At 45.8% G+C, this 18,325-nt stretch overlaps 2 long non-coding RNA genes across 6 annotated transcripts in view; both read right to left on the bottom strand.

Annotated features, from left to right (window-relative positions):
* Nucleotides 1–18,325, bottom strand: part of LOC109268977 (uncharacterized) — a 161,091-nt gene that overhangs the window by 32,680 nt on the left and 110,086 nt on the right. The gene's annotated exons all lie outside the window — the stretch shown is intronic.
* Nucleotides 4,198–7,096, bottom strand: LOC109267386 (uncharacterized). Its single transcript, XR_002080085.2, has 2 exons — nucleotides 6,738–7,096; nucleotides 4,198–4,832 (listed from the first exon to the last, which is right to left on the bottom strand). It is a non-coding gene; the product is annotated as an uncharacterized LOC109267386 (long non-coding RNA).

Below are 18,325 nucleotides of genomic sequence, written 5' to 3'. Positions count from 1 at the left end.
TTCTTTCTATTGAAAACCGCAATAGATTCATTTTTCAAAAACAAAGACCAGTTACATTCAAATAATTTCGATGTTAACTGTCAGAACGTATGAATTACAATCTAACTTTGCTTTGGAACAGATCAAACAATTTGGAAGAAAACTAACTCCTTGAAAACATATGTGAAAAATAACTCTGATAGCTTGAAGTTTTAGCATACTTAAAATGTATACCTTAATGAAAATGTATTCAAATTTTGTAGACTTTGAAAACAGTTGCATTTGATATTTTATCCATTGAGATATTCGCTGTAAATAGGACACAAATTCTGTGGGAATCTTAAGTATAACAGTATAATTATTCTGCTGAAGCTGTGTCAAGAAAATTAAATTTCATCTAGAATACAATTTAAGTTACGTAAGTCTTTATTTTACTGCTTGCCCAAATAGCGACGGCCCCTCCACAAACCAGGAGGTCCAGCGTGTAGACAAGAGCCTTGCATCAGAGCAGAGGCTCAGAAATGGTTGCTGAGTGAGTGAGTGTGTGTTGGGAAGTTTCTACGGTGTGCCGAGCCAGACTGCAGAGGTCCTTGACCATTACTCAGATGGTTTAGCCGGCCTGTGAGCAGGGGGATGATGCCATGAGACCAATGTTGGGTTTAATTGAGCAATAGGAGACAATGCAGGCTGGAGTTAGCCAATATGACACATAATATGGTCCACCATATAACATAAAATAATGTAGTTCGCGTCTTGATTTTTATTTGTTCTCTCTTTTTAAACCACGCTTCTTTCCTCAAAACCATGGCAAGAAGGCGATGACCCCCTGGCTGCAGGGCTCTGCATCCAGCAAGGCAGACGCTTGGGGGCCAGAGGAGCAGGGTGCTGGGGAAAGACTGTGGGCGTAGCACGGTTCAGAACTGCCTCGAATCCCAGCACTACCAGTTCGTTTCTGTGGGATCCTGGGATCCGATCTTAGCTTCTCCAAACCTCTATTTATTCATCCGTAAAACAGGGATAATACCACCTCCCTCACAAGGAAGTTATGACATTAAAAATAGCATGGAAAACACACCTAGTGACCAGCAAATAGCAGTGCTCAACAAATAGCAGGTGCTAGAACTACGGGCAGACAATGGCATGTTCCCTCCATGAAGGACACGCTCTAGACCCCTGTTCAGGAAGAGTGGGACACAAACCAGCAGCAGCACCATCGCCTAGGACCCTGTTAGAAATGTGGGGTTTTGGCCCCAGCACCGGGCCAACTGCACCAGAATCTCCAGTTACCGAACCCCCCAGGTGACTGCTGTATACGGTAGAGTTTGAAAGCATCTAACACTCAAACCAGTGGTTCTCAACCTGGACTGCATATCCAAATAATCTGAGGGGCTTTCAGATAACCCCTGCCTGAGCCCCACCCCAGACATGTTAATTCAGAATCCCTAAGAATGGTGTGGAGCCTGGGGCGCCTGGGTGGCTCAGTCGGTTAAGCGTCCAACTTTGGCTCAGATCATGATCTCACAGCTCGTGAGTTCAAGCCCCGTGTCGGGCTCCATGCTGACAGTTCAGAGCCTGGAGCTGGTTTTGGATTCTGTGTCTCCCTCTCTCTCTGTCCCTTCCCCACTCACACACACACTCCCTCTCTCTCTCTCTCTCAAAAATAAATAAACATTAAAAAAAAAAAAAAGAATGGTATGGAGTCTGGGCTTTTTTTCAAAAGGTAGGTGACATAATGTCCAGCCAAGACCCAGAACCATAGGCTGTATCAAAATCTATGAAGCCTCATAGATGGAACCTCATTACGACTTTCATGGCTGTAGGCATTTGCCTCTTTTCCTTCCATAAAACAATACTTAAAATTATATTTTACTACATGTTGCTAAAAAGATGAATATGTTAATATTATTTATTCAGGCATTTTCTTCAATGTAAAAATTCTTGTCTCAATTTCAGTTAAAGTTAAAACGTTTCTTAGGCCCCGGGAACTATCTTGGGCCTCAGGCACCGTCTCCTCCATACCTAATGGATAAATTGGCTCTGCTCTGGGGTATTATATAAAGGTAAGGCATAGTCAGTGAGACAGAAGAATTCTTGATGGCGCTGTAAAGCTGATGACTCGATATATGTGAGCCAGCGGCTCACAGATACTGAGATTCTGGTCCATAAAAGAAGATGGAGGAGGAGAAGAGGAGGGAAGGAAAGGAGGGAAGAAGAACGGAGGAAGAAAGGAGGGAGGAGGAAGGGAAGGAGAAAGGAAGGGAAATCTAAATAAGAATGGAATTCCAACCACACAGGGAGATAGCACATGCCTCTGTGTACTCTACAGATATACAGAGTTACATCACAGAGTTAATGTAAACATTGATTGCACACCTACTATTCACCCATTTGTTTGTTTGTTGATTGATTGAGTGAGTGATTGATTGATTTTAGAGAGGAGGGAGAGGAGGGGCAGAGGGAGAGAGAGAATCCGAAGCAGGATCCACGCTCAGCACACAGCCCAATGCGGGGCTCGATCCCACAACCCTGGGATCATGACCTGAGCCCAAATCAAGAGTTGGATGCTCAACCTGCTGAGTGACCCAGGTGCCCCTACCCATTCATTCTTTTAATCATTCATTCTTTTGTTTCTCCAGTTCCCAATGGAGCCAAATCCTGATGAGTCGAAGATGAGGACACAACCATCCCTTCCCTCCACGGGCCAAACACTGGGGGCGGGCAAACCCATACCTGCTTTCTTTCCTTGCTCTCCCAAGAATGTCCATGCAAGACTGTCAGTTTCCTAGAGCGACCAAACTCAGTGAAAGCAAGGGGACTAAAAGCAAATCAGCGGGAAGCACAGGTACGTCAAGGAGAGTGAGCGCTTCAGCCCTCCGCTTGTGTGGCCTCACAGCTGCTCCCAGGGGACGCGTTTTATAAATTCCTTTTATTATTTCAAAAAATTCTGGCTTGAAAGGATTGGTGACCAAAATAAGCAGCTCCTTGCCGGTCGGAATCTTGAGAGGACCATATCTATGCTGTATATAGTCCAAACACAGAGAAGACAGAGATCCCAGGACCAAACGGAGACCGCCCCACGTGAGGGTACGTGCAAACCAGGGAAACGTACAAATTCTGCTTTCCTTGCGCACTTCTCAGACGAGGAACGAGAAGAAAAGCGGTGTTCAAGAGTCGCAGTGAAGCCTCGTAATTAGAAATACAGTACAGTTATTCAGTGCACAAAAGCGCAGGGAGTTTGGAAGTGAAAACGAAACCTTTTGAACGTGAAAGTTCGAAGTCAACAAAAGATTAATTACTGGATGCATTGGCTCCCGCGTGAAGAAACAGAAAGCCACCAGGCCTGCCGGCTTGCATGTGGATTCCCGTGTAAAGGATGACTCTAACGTATGAGTTTTTCCTTAATGAGATTTTTCTTTTTAAAACCAGGAAATGTATGCAGTCGGTAACAGGTCGTGCCGATAACACCCTGCCAGGCCAACATGCTAGCAATTACAGAAACTCAGTAAAATGTGTCCTAAGTTCACATTTGTCGCAGTTGTGCTTTGCATGTTCAACAACACTCTATAAATAATAATTAAGACTCCTTAAATCAATGTAAAGTATCATTCCGTTCATTCTGTCAAGGAGGGAGTCCTTATGAAGGGGCCTGGATACATTGGAGAGGGAATCTGTGAGAATGGAGCCTAGAAAGCTCGAGTCCCTCGAGGTCATTCCCAAGCTAATGAGACCACTAGGGAAGGACAGAACAGACCCTCTGGCTGAGTGATCCCTGGACGATGCTGGTGTGTGGCACAGGGTAGGCATTCAATAAAGAGACACGACTGAGAGGAAGGAAAGAGGGGAGGGAGAAGGCGGTGGGTGGGGCAGGGATGGTGCCATGTCACGTGTCATTTTTCAAGAGATTATGCCAAGGTCCTTCCCGAGAAAATAGTGTGGCCTTGTTTACTAACTTGATGGTGAGAATTACTGGCTCGACAGTATGTTTCTTAAGAATCTTGGAAAAAAGGGGCGCTTGGGTAGTTCAGCCAGTTAAGCATCCAACTCTTGGTTTCAGCTCAGATCATGATCTCGTGGTTCGTGTGTTCGAGCCCCGTGTCGGGCTCTGCACTGACAGCACGGGGAGCTTTCTCTCTCCCCCTCTCTCTCTCTTTCTCTCAAAATAAATAAATAAGCTTCAAAAATATAATAATGCAAATAAAAATCCCGAAAAAATAAAAATTCCTAGGACACACAAAGGCTAACTATTTATTTACCAGATTCTTCAAATCTTGTCTTTCTCTCTCTTCATTTACCTGAGTCTTTAGCCACTACTGTCATTTAAAACAAGTTCACTCTTGGCCTAAGTTACCTCTCTCTTCTGGGTGATGGAAATCCCCTGCTGGTCCCTAGGTCCCCGCCAGGCGTCCCTGCGCCCATGAGGCCCACCACCATTGCAACTGGCAAGTCCCCTCCTCTGTAAACACACACAAGTATTTTCAAATCAATGCAGTGGGAATACACACGCGCCCTGTGCTCTTCGTCAGAACAAAGGCTGAAGAATTACCCTTGGCATCTTCCTTACGCTCCCAAGGTGCCCAGTCCATCAGATTGTCTACAAGTAGCAATTCAGATGGGAGAACTCAGCCCTGGAGTGCACGGCATCCATCTACCACACTGGTGGCAGGTGGGGTACTGAAAGCCCTTGGCAGGATGTCATGGCGCAGTGTTAAAACTTTGGCCACTGGCGCACTGGGACAGACAGCGTGGAAGGGGAGGAACGCACTGTAAGTACAACATCTCAGATGCTGGAGAACTTTGGAAAGTGGTAATTACGAGGATAATGGAGTTGAACGGCGGTCCCTGAGTCTCATCATCTATGGGAGAAAGACAATGAGCACCTGAGAATTATTAATCACCAATTTAAGGTGACTCGTGCAAGTCAGAGACCTCACCGGCAGCATCTGAGAAGACGCATCTCTTCTAGCCAGAGGTTAGGGAACGCTGAAGATCAGGCTCAGGACTTAATTATCAGGGCTGCAAAGCTCCAGAGAAGGTTAGATCCTCAGCCCCGACAAGTCCATAATGCCAAAGGCTGACGGGAGTGGGACCCTGATATTTGTAATGGGGACTTCTAGGTCAGAGGTCACAGAAAACCCCTTAAGGACCCTCTGGGCCTGCAGAAGTGACCCTCTCTTTCTATCGAAGGCTAGCACTCCTCCCTGGTGTGAAAATGCTGCAGAGGCCTGTGCCCCACAAGAAGCGATTTCTCCCACTTGCCTTCTTACCCCCAGACCAGGTCACAGCAACACCCAGGGGGGGAAGTGGCTGAGAGGCATGGACGGGACCCAAGGGAACACACGGGCCAGACCGAGATGCACAGACCCTAAGTGTGCAATAGGGAGAATACATCCACATGGGCGTGTCTGCCATAACACGCACAGTGTTAGCTCCGGCAAGGCCCCAAGGCTGTGCTGACATGCTCCTGGGACGGCCCACACTAAAAAAGCAGAAATGTCAGGACGGCCAAGCAGGTAGTAAAGAGGAAGAGGCTCAGGGAAGTGGGCTTTCCAGAGCAGAGGTATCACGTGAGTTCCGAACACCAACCAGCCATGTGCATCAAAAGGGCCCCGGAAGGGGCACCTGGGTGGCTCAGTCGGTCGAGCGTCCAACTTCGGCTCAGGTCATGATCTCGCGGTCTGTGAGTTCGAGCCCTGCATCGGGCTCTGTGCTGGCAGCTCAGAGCCTGGAGCCTGCTTTCGATTCTGTGTCTCCCTCTCTCTGCCCCTCCCCTGCTCATGCTCTGTCTCTCTCTTTGCCAAAAATAAATAAACATAAAAAAAAAAAAAAAGAGCCCCGGAAACAGCACTCGTGTGCACAGCCAATGAGAGGGCCGCCCCGGCTGGGAGAACGCGGCTGCAAAGCCCAGAAGTGGCCGTCCTGTTGTTGCAGAACTGGACTCCCTACTGGAAATGGGCTGGTGGAGTCTTGAAATGGTAAAAGACACTGTGGCATTGAACTAGATGCAAGATGGGGGGAGGGGGCACAGCTATAATTTGGCAACATGGCTGGAGCGGCCTCCAGAGGGGCCTGACCCAGAGACAGTCGTGGACACAGCATGCCTGGGATTGTAGGAGATGGGTGGCCAAGAGAGATGTATTGTGCAACCTATACACTCAAAAAAAAAAGAAAAAAATCAAGGAAAGACAATCAAGAGGCTGAACCAGGACAATCGAACCGCCCCAGAAAAAGCCAGATCTCAGCACCAGACTTGGTACCTGGACCGGAGCCAGCTTTTAGGTCTAGAACCCACTGACCCAAGAACAGAAGGGTCCCCAGGAAAGACCCGCAGCTTCACAGCAAGTGCACGTGTGAGTGACTCCCCTCGTTCTTCCCTAGAGAGGCCACCCCACATACTCAGGTGACCACACCCTGGAGGACAGTAGAGACGCCCAGCCCCGCTGAGGACTATTGGGCACAAGACCTGAGGTGACACTGATCACTGGGGACCTGAGGCATGATCCTGAAGCCCCCCACTAAAGTGGAGGCGTGGGGGCCAGCTGTAAGGAAGACCCGGCTAGGTCTGGCTCAGAGTGGCTTTCCCGTGTCCACAGACCCAACCGTGGCCTTCCCCTGGCCCCCAAAGATATAATTTAAAGGGACTTTGGAAGTTGGAAAACTACTACATTCATTTCTAGAGTAGGCTCGGTGGGCAAATTAAATGGAAGTCCCTGAAATGCTTTCCTGCCCCATTAACAGGAAACCAAAAATACATCACATACCTGGAAGGAACACCAGAGGTTGAAGACTGAGGGGGGTGCAGGGTATGAACCCAACACACATCTATTCCATTCACCAATCTGGCCTGGAAACAATCCCGACACACTCTACAGGACAGGTCAACCAAGCAGCAACCCCCTTTGTGACTTCCAGTCGGAGTAGCTTTGCCAGAGCTGATTAACGTGTCCCAGCCCACGGGATGCAGCCACAGGCGTGGCCAATGCATTCTTCTCCACTATTATCCGGAAGGTGCTATCAGAGTGGTTTGTATCCGTGTGTGACACCTGATAGGGAGGGAAAGAGGAAAAATCAGGAGACAGGGACAGGAGCTGGGGAAGACTCACTTGTCAGATGGATGGAAATAGGTATGACTGGATTCATACCCTATTTCTTCGACACCAATGATAGGTCGTGCACTGTTCTAGGTCCTGGAGACCAGCCGCGAATAAAACAGGAAAAGTATAAAAAGCCCTACCCATGGGGAGCTTAATTGCCACTGGTTGTCGTTGTTGTTGTTGTTGTTGTTGTTGTTGTTGTGGGTGCATAAGAGATTGGGGACGGAGGCGCTAAGGACTTAGAGGAGAAGACAGACAGACAAGACAGACAGGTATGGTCCCACACACAAGACCTTGCAGCACAAGAGCCACACTCTGGATGTGTGCAGTGTCATCAGAGAAAAACACACACAAGCGCAGGGAGAAAATATCTAGAGGCCACGCAGACCAGGACAAGGAAGACTTGAGCTAAAGCATGAGAAGACTGAGAAGGGGACACACAACAGGTGCGTGAAAGATACAAGATAGTCCACGGACTGAAAGTGAGTGTCCCCCAAAATCCACGCATTAAAGCCCAGTCCCCAGTGTGACAATATCAGGAGAGGGGCCTCTGGGAGGTGAGTAGGTCATAAGCGTGGAGCCCCCTCAGTGGCATTAGTGCCCTTCTAAGAGAGACACCAGAGGTGACCTTCTCTCTGCTAGAGGCGTGCATCTGCAAACTACAGAGAGGACCCCCAGCTGCTCAGGCCGTACCCCGATCTCAGATTTCCAGCCCCCAAAACTGTGAGAAATAAATCTCTGTTGTTTAAGCCCCCCAGTCCGTGGTGTTTGTTAAAGCAGCTCACACTACGAAAGACAAGATCATGTAATTACTAAGATGTCAGAGGTGAAATAAAGGGCCCTGCGTGTAATGTCTCCTGCTGCCAGGCTCGGATCACTGGATAGATGGGACACTGGATAGATAGATAGATGGGGCACTTGGGAACAAGAGAGCAGGAAAAATGCTGACCTCAGCCTGGGGGCTGTGAGTGGGAGAAGGGGACCCCCAGGTGGGACTTCAGAGAGAGACGTGGGCTAGAGACGGAGGTTTAACCACGGTGATGATGGCTGAGATCCCACAGAGATCCCAGGAGAGTCAGCCACTGCAAGGAGACCCCAGAGATGGGGACCAGGTAGGAAGAGACCCACCACATGGATCCAGCACCAGCGTCTAGTGAGTGATGCCCCGGGAATGCATGGAGGGGCACGTGGGAAGGCCCATCAGGCTGTCAGCCTCTTGGGCAACAAAACACCAGATGAGCCACGGGCAATCACGAATGGAGAAACGTAATGGTGCTTTGTCTCTGCAAACGTTTATGCCGCTCTATCAACTCTCCGCCTAGTCCTTCATTACAATTCGGTCCCTTATCATGTGCTCTGCTGCCTTCTTCTCCCCAGAATGAAAGCAGATAAAATTCAGTTAATGTATGGATTTGCCTTACGAGACAACTAAATAATTATTTTACTGGATATATTTTTTACCTCTGAAGAATTGGGATCATCTGGGGAAAGAACCGATCATGGAAGGTTTCAAGCCTGTTCTCTGCTCTGGCACCCCAGGGGAAGCGCACCTGTTACCAGAGCCGCCCATGTGCGTCCAGGTCAAGAGGGTGATGGTTCTGCTTTACAGACCAACACATTTGCACAGGAAACCACATCAACTACCTTTGCTCACCAACTACCTTTGTTCAACATTCATGAAGATGCAACCAAAAAACAGCAGGAATTTGAAAAGGAAAAAAAGAAAATAGAATATCCAAGAGGAAGAAATGGACAACTAATCCCAGTGGGAAGAGAAATAACTATTGGAAGAGAAGATAATTTTTTAAAATTCTAATGGCATCCTTAGATCTCCAGAATCAGATAACAAGGACAATAGAGGAGGGAAAAGAAAGGAAATAAAACAGGAGAATCTTCTCAACTAAAGACAGAACCTGAGTTTTGAAATAGAAAGGGCATAGCAAGTACCAAGTAGGACGAGTGGAAGGGAATACAAAACTACCTCCTATACTCTGTTAACATTGTAGAACCCCAATGAGAAAACAAGAGCCCTAGCTGCTTCTAGAAGGAAGAAAAAAAAAAAGATGGTCTACAAAGGACGAGAACTGAATTGACCCTAGACTTACCAACAGAATATAATGTTGGAGGATGAAGGCACAGGTTTTAAGGGAAAGTTATTTTGAAATTGAAATTCTATTCCAAACTATCAACCAAGTGGTGTGGTAGAAAATAAAGATATTTCAAGAGTTTTTGGACTCAGGGAGTTTTACTTCCCTTTCTGAAAATATTACAGAGCAATACTTGCAAGGTAGTCTTCTTAGCACTTCGCGGGAACTAACTTTGAGCCTTCACATCAACCCTATGGCATTATTTTTACTCTAAATTTATAGATGAAAAAACTGTGGCACAGAGAAGTTACACTTTGGCAAAATGAAACAGGAACTCAAGAAAAAAAGACACTGGGCAGTCGGTTGAGCATCCAACTCTTGATTTTGGCTCAGGTCATGATCCCAGGGTCATGGGATCGAGCCCCATGTCAGGCTCTGCACTGAGCATGGAGCCTGCTTGGGATTCTCTCTCTCTCTCTCTCTCTCTCTCTCTCTCTCTCTCTCTCTCTCTCTCTCCATCTGCCCCTCTCCCCACCCCTCTCTCAAGTAAAAAAAATAAAAGTAAAAAAAGATGCTATAAAATTTAACTCACAGTGAGCTAAGGAGGAGATCAAGGAAAGCAGTCCAAGGCTGAGGGCTGTGCTGGGTGTCTGGAAAGCAATGGACCCATAAAAAGAGAAACCAAGAGGGCTCAGGGAAAGTCTTCAAGACAGAAACAAATCCATTTATGGATATTGTATAATTAAGATCCTAAAAGGTCTAAAAGACAGGAGGATGCAAATGTTCCTTCAGTCAATGGCTACAAAAATAAAAAACAAAGAAAAAGAATGGAAACAAGAAACACCAGGGGGTAAGAGGCAGGAGTGCAAAATATGCATGACCTAAAGAAGGTGCAAATTTAAAGGTGTCCTAATTTTGAGTAATAGATGGAGTTTAGGGGAAAAAAATATGTTTAATCTTGAGTCTTGGAAGATTATCCTTCAAATAGCACCAGTGTAATAACAGAGAACTCTTCCTTCATTTGTTTTGCAGGAAAAATATTAAATAACCGCAGTAGTGGGGCACCTGGGTGGCTCAGCTGGTTAAGCATCTGACTCTTTTTTTTAAATTGTTTTAATATTTATTTATTTTTGAGAGGTGGGGCAGGCACAGAGAGAGAGGGAGACACGGAATCTGAAATAGGCTCCAGGCTCTGAGCTGTCAGCACAGAGCCTGACATGGGGCTTGAACCCACAGACCACGAGGTGATGAGCTGAGCTGAAATAGGATGCTTAACCGACTAAGCCACCCAGGTGCCCCAAGCGTCTGACTCTTGATGTCGGCTCTGGTCATGATCTCACAGTTCACAGGTTCAAGCTTTGCGTCAGGTTCTGCGCAAACAGGGCAGAGCCTGCTTGGGATTCTTGGTCTCCTTCTGTCTGCCCCTCCCCTGCTCATGCTGTCTCTGTCTCTCTCAAAATAAATAAATAAACTTAAAATAAATAAACAAACAAACAAACAAACAAATAATTGTTGTAATATAAATGCTGTTTTTTCAACTCTTTGTTTTCAGAATTGATCCTTAGGAACATAGAAAACTTTTAGTTACAATAAACATGTAAATATAATATAAAAGTAGATGACATAGCTGGATAAAGAGAGAATAAAGGTGGGGATTACAAAGATGCTAATTTTCTCACCTTTCTTAATGGGCAATCAACAGATAATGCCTCAAGTTGATGGCTCCTCAACACCAAAGATATGAGCCATAAAGAATTAATAAGCTGGACTTCATTAATATTACAAACGTCTCCTCTGGGAAAGACATGGTCAAAAGAATGAGAACACAAGCCACAGACTGGGAGAAAATACTTGCAAAATATGTATCTGGGAAAAATTGTTACCCCAAATGTACCCAAAAATCACTTAAAACTCAACAATAAGAAAGTAAACAACGGATTTAGAAATGAGCAAAAGAGCTGAACAGGCACTTTACTGAAGAAGATAGACTAGCAACGAGTAAGCCCATGAAAAGATGCTCCAGGGTGCCTCAGCTGGTTAAGTGTCCAACTCTTGATTTTAGCTCAGATCATGATCTCACGGTTTTGTGAGTTCAAGCCCCATGTCAGGCTCTGTGCTGACCCTGCAGAGCCTGCTGGGGATTCTCTCTCTCTCTCTCTCTCTGCCTCTCCCCTGCTCATGCTCTCTCTCAAAATGAATAAATAAATTTTGTTTTAAACTTAAAAAAAAAAAGATGCTCCACATCTATGTCATCAGGGAGATGCAAATTAAAACAACCACAAAATACCACAACACACCTATCAGAATGGCGAAAATCTAAAGTTGTTGGATCAAGGAATAGATAAGCACAGTACTTAAAGTTCTGAAGCTACAGAAAAACTTAAGCACCTAATCAGCAAAAGTCAACATGCGAAGGAAAGATGGGAGGGTATGTAAAGGCACTAAGTCTCACATCTTTCTTTCCTTTCTTTTTTTTTTTTTTTAAGTAGGCCCTACGTGGGGCTTGAACTCACAACCCCAAGATCAAGAGTTGCATGCTCTACCGACTGAGCCAGCCAGGCGCCCCCCACATCTTCCTTAGTAAATAGTTAATACACATGGTCCAAAGTTAATTGATTAAGATACAGGGGTAAAAATAATTCTAGATAAAGCTATGGTAGTAATTTCTAGAAGAATTAAAACCAAAATTGCTTAGATCTTAAAACCAAAATTGCTTAGTTCTGAACCTTAGTGGAGTAAGGATGAGGGGATGTCAAAGACAGTTATTTTTACTTTGTATCCTCTATACTTCTCAGAATTTTGTTTATATAATGGGCATGTAGTGCTTTGTAATCTAAAAAGCAATTTTTTAATCATCAGTAAAATTTTGTGTTAGGGAAGCCTCCAGCTGAAGGATGAAGTTTATGGAAATTTTTCTAGATGCTTAAGAACAGACGTCAGTGACAAAGCGTTGCTGACAAGGATGAATTTTTGAATTTTGAAATGCCATAGTTTCCTTCAAATTGTAAATCTCCCAAAGGGTGCTTCTCCAAGTCCTACTTATCAGACGCACTACTAAGTTCAAATTAGAAAAATCTTACCTGTAATTGAAGCCAGCTGCAACCTTTTTGACAAGGACTAATTGCCGATAATGATTTAAGTGCTGTAAATTCACATGCCACAATTGTTTTAAATAGGGGAACCTCTTACAGCTTGCTCTGAAAGGAACTGTTAATCTTTGCCGCTGACTTACCAAACCCTTCAGTCACCTGTTTGCCATCATTTTCATGAGCTGATAACGTGTTTATTAGAGTCATAATGTGCAGGTGGAGGAAGAAAGGTCTCATTTGATGGCACTGGGATTTCGTCTGACATTTCTACATGGGAAGAGTCGGCATGAGCTTCAGGCTTGACTAAGGCAGAGAAAGACAATAAAGACCCACAATTTTTTTTTTTAACTGGGGGCAAATGAAAAGTCAGCATTTGTGTGGTATCAGTTAACTTTAGATGATGTAGCTGGTAAAACCCATAACCTATAAGGCTGTCCCTGGACCTGCTATAAATCAAGGGTTCCGGGGCACCTGGGTGGTTCAGTCGCTTAAGCGAAACCTGAGTTTCAGCTCAGGTCGTGATCTCACGCTTGGTGAGTTCAAGCCCCACATTGGACTCTGAGCTGAAAGTGCGGAGCCTCCTTGGGATTCCCTCTCTCCTCTCCCTCTGCCCCTCCCCTGCTTTTCCTCTCTCTTTCAAAATAAGTAAATAAATTTTAAAAACGAAACATAAATCAAGGGTTCCTGGTACAGGCAAAGCTGGGCGTGCCAGGATGCGGTGAGCCCTCTCCCTCCATACTCAGCGTCCTGGTCTGTCTTTGGATGTGTCTGATCTTTTCCACCTCAGCATCGCATCCGGTCCCTCTGTCTGTTCATTGCCTGGTTTGGGGCACTGGACATCTCACCTCTACTTATGGACAGAGGAGCGATTGGCAACATACACCGAGAGCTAGCATGTCCTTTGACTTTATGATTCTACAGCGAGGATTCATCTGAATTAAAAAAGAATACACCCTATGCAAATTTGTAGCTGCAAGGGTTCGATCAAAGTGTCATTTCTTTTTTTTTTTTTTTAATTTTTTTTTTAACGTTTATTTATTTTGGAGACAGAGAGAGACAGAGCATGAATGGGGGAGGGGCAGAGAGAGAGGGAGACACAGAATCGGAAGCAGGCTCCAGTCCCTGAGCCGTCAGCCCAGAGCCCGACGCGGGGCTCGAACTCGCGGACCGCGAGATCGTGACCTGAGCTGAAGTCGGACGCTTAACCGACTGAGCCACCCAGGCGCCCCTCAAGGCGTCATTTCTAACGGTGGGAAACTGGCGAGTAGCAGCGATGGGCCCGATATTTGGAACTCAGACGTGGAAAAGATGTGGAGCTCCGGGTCGTGTGGTGTGATCAGCGGACACCCAGGCTCCTCAGCCGGGACACCGATTTGCAAGGTGAGTCTTCAGCCTGCTGTACAGGCACTGTGGGCTTCGATGGGCTCGTGTGAGAAACAGCGGTAACCACCCGCTTTACCTGGACACTGGGCATTCGGAATCGTGCCTGACGCGTTGTGAACACTTGACCCACGCCAATTAATGATAAAAGAACTAATCCTAATGGTAGCAGTAGTAACAGTAAACCGTAAAAATCGTGTCGAAGGGGAAGACCCACTGAGGGGGAAAACAATATATGCCTGTGGGAATTCATGGACAAACAAGAAAGTAGTTGCTCCTGACCTCATTAAAGGAATAAATGCATAATGAAAGCCTGATTATCAAGGCAGCACGTTAACCGGTGATTATCCCTAAGTGGTGGAATTATGACGAATTTATTTCCTTTCCGATTCATTGTATGGTACAAACTTTCCATAAGGAAGGTATATCACTTTAGCAATTAAGGGACCAAACAAATCACATCTTAAAAAAAAAAAAAAAGGCTTTCTGGTTCAGATGACTCCAGTTCACAGAAACTCAGAACTGGAAGACGCTTCCAGTGTTCTGGACTGCTGACGAAAGCCAGGTCTCCGCAAGGAAAGTCAGCCCCTTCTGCCCCCTCCTCACAGGACCCAGGGCAGCCTCCCAGTACCACTGAAATTCCACGCAAAGCACATTGATCTGGGTCTCCGCAGGGACAGATCTGTCTCCACTCTCTCTTTTTCTATCCTGGGTATGTGGCACAGTGCTTGGCACATAGGAGGAGGAGCTCGATATGTCTTATTGAATGAATGCACGAGTGAATGCACTCAAAGGGCTATTCTCTGCTCCCAAGTATTAGAGGACATACAAAGAGCGATAAAAGCAGCCGATAATCCTCCTGGGGATGTTCGGAGAGACTTCCAAGAGCTTTGGGAGGGTGGGGAGGGCAGAAGATACAGCCAGAAGATCTCCAGCCGAGGAAACAGCCACAGGAACCTGACTCACACTGGGAGTCCGGGAAGAGGCTATTGTCCTAGTACAAGTGAAACCTAAAGTCTGGCAAGATACGGTGCTGGGAAATCGGCAAAAGAGAAGTTATGTAATCAATTTCCACTCTCCCATTTATTCGTAGGCCCAAGGAAGAGGCCAGTTGGCTATTTGGGGAAAGTGATTTACCATAAATTGTTACTAGCTAGTCAGAGTTTAAGAAGTTTTTCTGGCCGGATAACATTCGCATTTTCTCCAAGGCCCTCGGACTGTCTCACGCCACCCACCCCCCAACCAGGAACATGAGACCATAGGTCTCACTGTGGGGCAGGGTGGGCAGGAAGGGGTTCTCGGCAAGGACTGCCTCTCTGCCCAGGAAATCACCTCACCCCTGCGGCGGCTTCCCCACGCCCCCCTCTCGCCAAAGAGACTATAAGAGAAAACCCCACACGCCTTTGCGCCAGCCCACCCAACCCCCGGCCCGATCCCACACCCTCCAACGGACGCGTGGCTGGGACATTTTTATGACGGATTTTTTTCATTTAAAGTTAATCACCTTATCCCTTCTATCTGCTTTTCTGTACCTCTTACCGCTTAAGAGAGGTTGAGAGTGGGGCGCCTGGGTGGCTCAGTCGGTTGAACGTCTGACTTCGGCTCAGGTCACGATCTCGCGGTCCGTGAGTTCGAGCCCCGCGTCGGGCTCTGTGCTGACAGTTCAGAGCCTGGAGCCTGTTTCACATTCTGTGTCTCCCTCTCTCTCTGACCCTCCCCCATTCATGCTCGGTCTCTCTCTGTCTCAAAAATAAATAAACGTTAAAAAAAAAAAAAGTAAAAAAAAAAAAAAAAAGAGAGAGGTTGAGAGAGGCTCGAAAATAATAATGAAACAAAATAGTCACTGATTTCCCAAGACCTGATTCTTCATCGGTCCCCTGTTGGTAAGTGCTGAAGACATTCCCCTCAGTTCTGTCGGATCCCATTATTTCCCTGGGAGACGTGATGTCTGTTTTGATAGGAGCAATTTATCACCCTGGTGAAATCAGACTGCCGTTTGGAAGGCAGGGCCAGGATTTATGAATCCCTTTTCTCTGGGAATGAATTTAATCCCCAAGGGTGGACGTGGTATTAAAAGACTTGGCCTGCCGCACCTGTGGCATTTGAGACAAAGTGAGTGGCAGCTGAGCCAGGAAACCGGCCCATGTCCCACGCACACAGCGTCTACACGGAGCTGTAAACATCTTTATCTTTCCAAGCATGGGGAAAGCTCGATTCAGTGCGTGACATCCAGTGAAGTTGGGCACAAAACAATGACTTTAGTTAATAATGAATTCAAAACAATGAAACTGACTTGCAGGGCACTTTCACTATTTTTAGTGAGTATGAGTTTTTAAACTATTAATTGAAGATGCTTTTAGAAAGTATCTATTTTAGGGGCGCCTGGGTGGCTGCGTCAGTTAAGCGTCTGACTTTGGCTCAGGTCATGATCTCGCGGTCTGTGAGTTCGAGCCCCGTGTCCAGCTCTGTGCTGACAGCTCAGATTCTCTGTCTCCCTCTCTCTCTGCCCTTCCCCCCCCTCTCAAAAATAAATATCATTCTCTCTCTCTATCTCTCTCTCTCTCTCTCTCTCTCTCAAAAATAAATATTTAACAAAAATTTTTTTAAAGAAAGTATCCATTTTAAAGCTCCAGACGAAGTTGCTGCTGTATTTGGGCCAATTCCTTCTTGGAATTTATAGTCTAGTGTCCATGTGTATGTCAGAGCCCAGTTAAGAGGTCATTATGCCTCTTGGAATCACTCGGAGAGCTTTAACAGCCATTGCTGCCTGGGTACCACCTCCAGGAATCTGAGACAATCCCCGAGAATCAGGGTTTTTTTCCCAAGTTTCCCCAGTGCTTCTAACATACAGTTGACCTTTGACAATGTGGGCTTAAACTGTGTTGTGTCCACTTATACACGATGTTTTACAGCCCAGGACTGTAAATGTCTTTTCTCTTCCTTATGACTCTCTTTTCTGTGCTTATTGTAAGAATGCTGTATATAATACAGACGACATACAAAGCATGTGTTAATCGAGCATTTATGTTATCGGCAAGGCTTCCTTCCAGTCAACAGTAGGCTATTAGTAGTTAAGGTTTGGGGGGAGTCAAAGCTATACACAGATTTTCAACTGCCCCAGAGGTTGGCACCCTTAATCCCCGAGTTGTTCAAGGATCACCTGTATAACCGAGCCTGAGAACCAATGCTATGAGATAACGAGCTTGGTATTTTTAAAACGAGCAGAGCTTCAAATTAGACATCCTTCTTGAAATTGGTCAACTACATCAAATGAGCCAAACCCGACTTCCTACATCACTTCACTAATCAAGTTGGTAATTGGACAAATATGCCTCATGCCTCCATGGACAAGTAAATTGCTTACATGATGAATTATCTTTACCCTCTTTAAAACCCGTGTGCAAATCAACAATTCTAGCTACGAGCCGTACTTTTGCACCATAGAGTGTTTCCAACTGGTCGGGCAGCTCACCTACATCAGTTTAACTTCATGCATCACTTGACAGGGATTCGTTGTGCCAAACAATTGTCACTTGTTTTCTGCTCCTTTTTTCTACTCACCACCTCTGCCCCTCACCCTTCACCCATCCACCCACCCACCCATCCTTCCATCCATTCAACCCTTCAGTAGGCACTCGTGTTACAATAATGAACGACACAATTCCTGTCTTCAAGGAGCTCACCATCCATTGTGCAAAGTAGACAAGTTAGCAGAAATCACCAGAAAGGGTGACAAATGCTATAGGAGAGGTAAGTCAAGGGTGCCATGAGAACACAGAAGAGGGGCACCTGACACCATGCTGGGGGAGGGCGAATAGCTAGTCCAAATCACAGGAAACGCACTGTTATTTCTGTAAAGTCATATTTTGTATCGCTGAATTCTTAAATTCTTGGCCATCATGTGTAGGACACAGGCACAGAGAGAGGTGCACAATTTGCTGGTGTAACTACATCTCTCTATATCCTCCTTCAGTCTTCCCTTGGAACTAAATAATATGTTCAACAATTAGGACAGTAGTGAAAATATGAAATATCAGAATTCACGCATCTTCCAATATAGATATTCCTACTTGTTTGGGGAATAACGTATGTACTAAATACGCTGTTTTGATCTTCCTGGTACCATGGTTTTGAAAAGTGCAAAACTTACATCCAAGGACAGATGTCCGCATGAAGAAGGCTGCATACTTAATGACTGTCACTGGGGTCAAGAATGCTGTGATCGTCCTGGGGCTCCCTTTTTAAACCTCATCGACACTGGGGATTTCTTCACATTAGTAGGTCAGCACATGATTAAGCATGTGCCTATTTTAAGACCAAATGCAGGATACCAGAGAACCAAGGACCAGTGCAAACATCAAGAATTCCTAGGCAGCCACCTGGGAGAAAAGCCACACAATGAGAGGCTGCCTCAGAAGTAAGCACAAAATAGGGTAGAAATGAAAAGACTGTGAGTTGGTTGATAATATGAGTAACGGGGGGAAAGGAAGGCCATGTGGTGTCTTCCTTTCCCCATCTGAAATGAATTTAATATCTGATTTTAATTTTATGATCTTATAAAATTGGGACTCCGAGGGACATTAGAGATAGTTCACCCAACATGAATTTATAAATAAAAAATAGAGGGGCTCCTGGGTGGCTCAGTCCGTTAAGTGTCCAACTTCGGCTCAGGTCATGGTCTCATGGTTCATGAGTTCGA

The sequence above is a fragment of the Panthera pardus genome, unplaced genomic scaffold (genome assembly GCF_024362965.1).
Source record: "Panthera pardus isolate Hobbes unplaced genomic scaffold, ASM2436296v1 HiC_scaffold_26, whole genome shotgun sequence".
Lineage (NCBI taxonomy): Eukaryota > Metazoa > Chordata > Mammalia > Carnivora > Felidae > Panthera > Panthera pardus.
The sequence above is the reverse complement of the archived record's forward strand: the minus strand, read 5'-3'. Positions and strand labels throughout refer to the sequence as shown.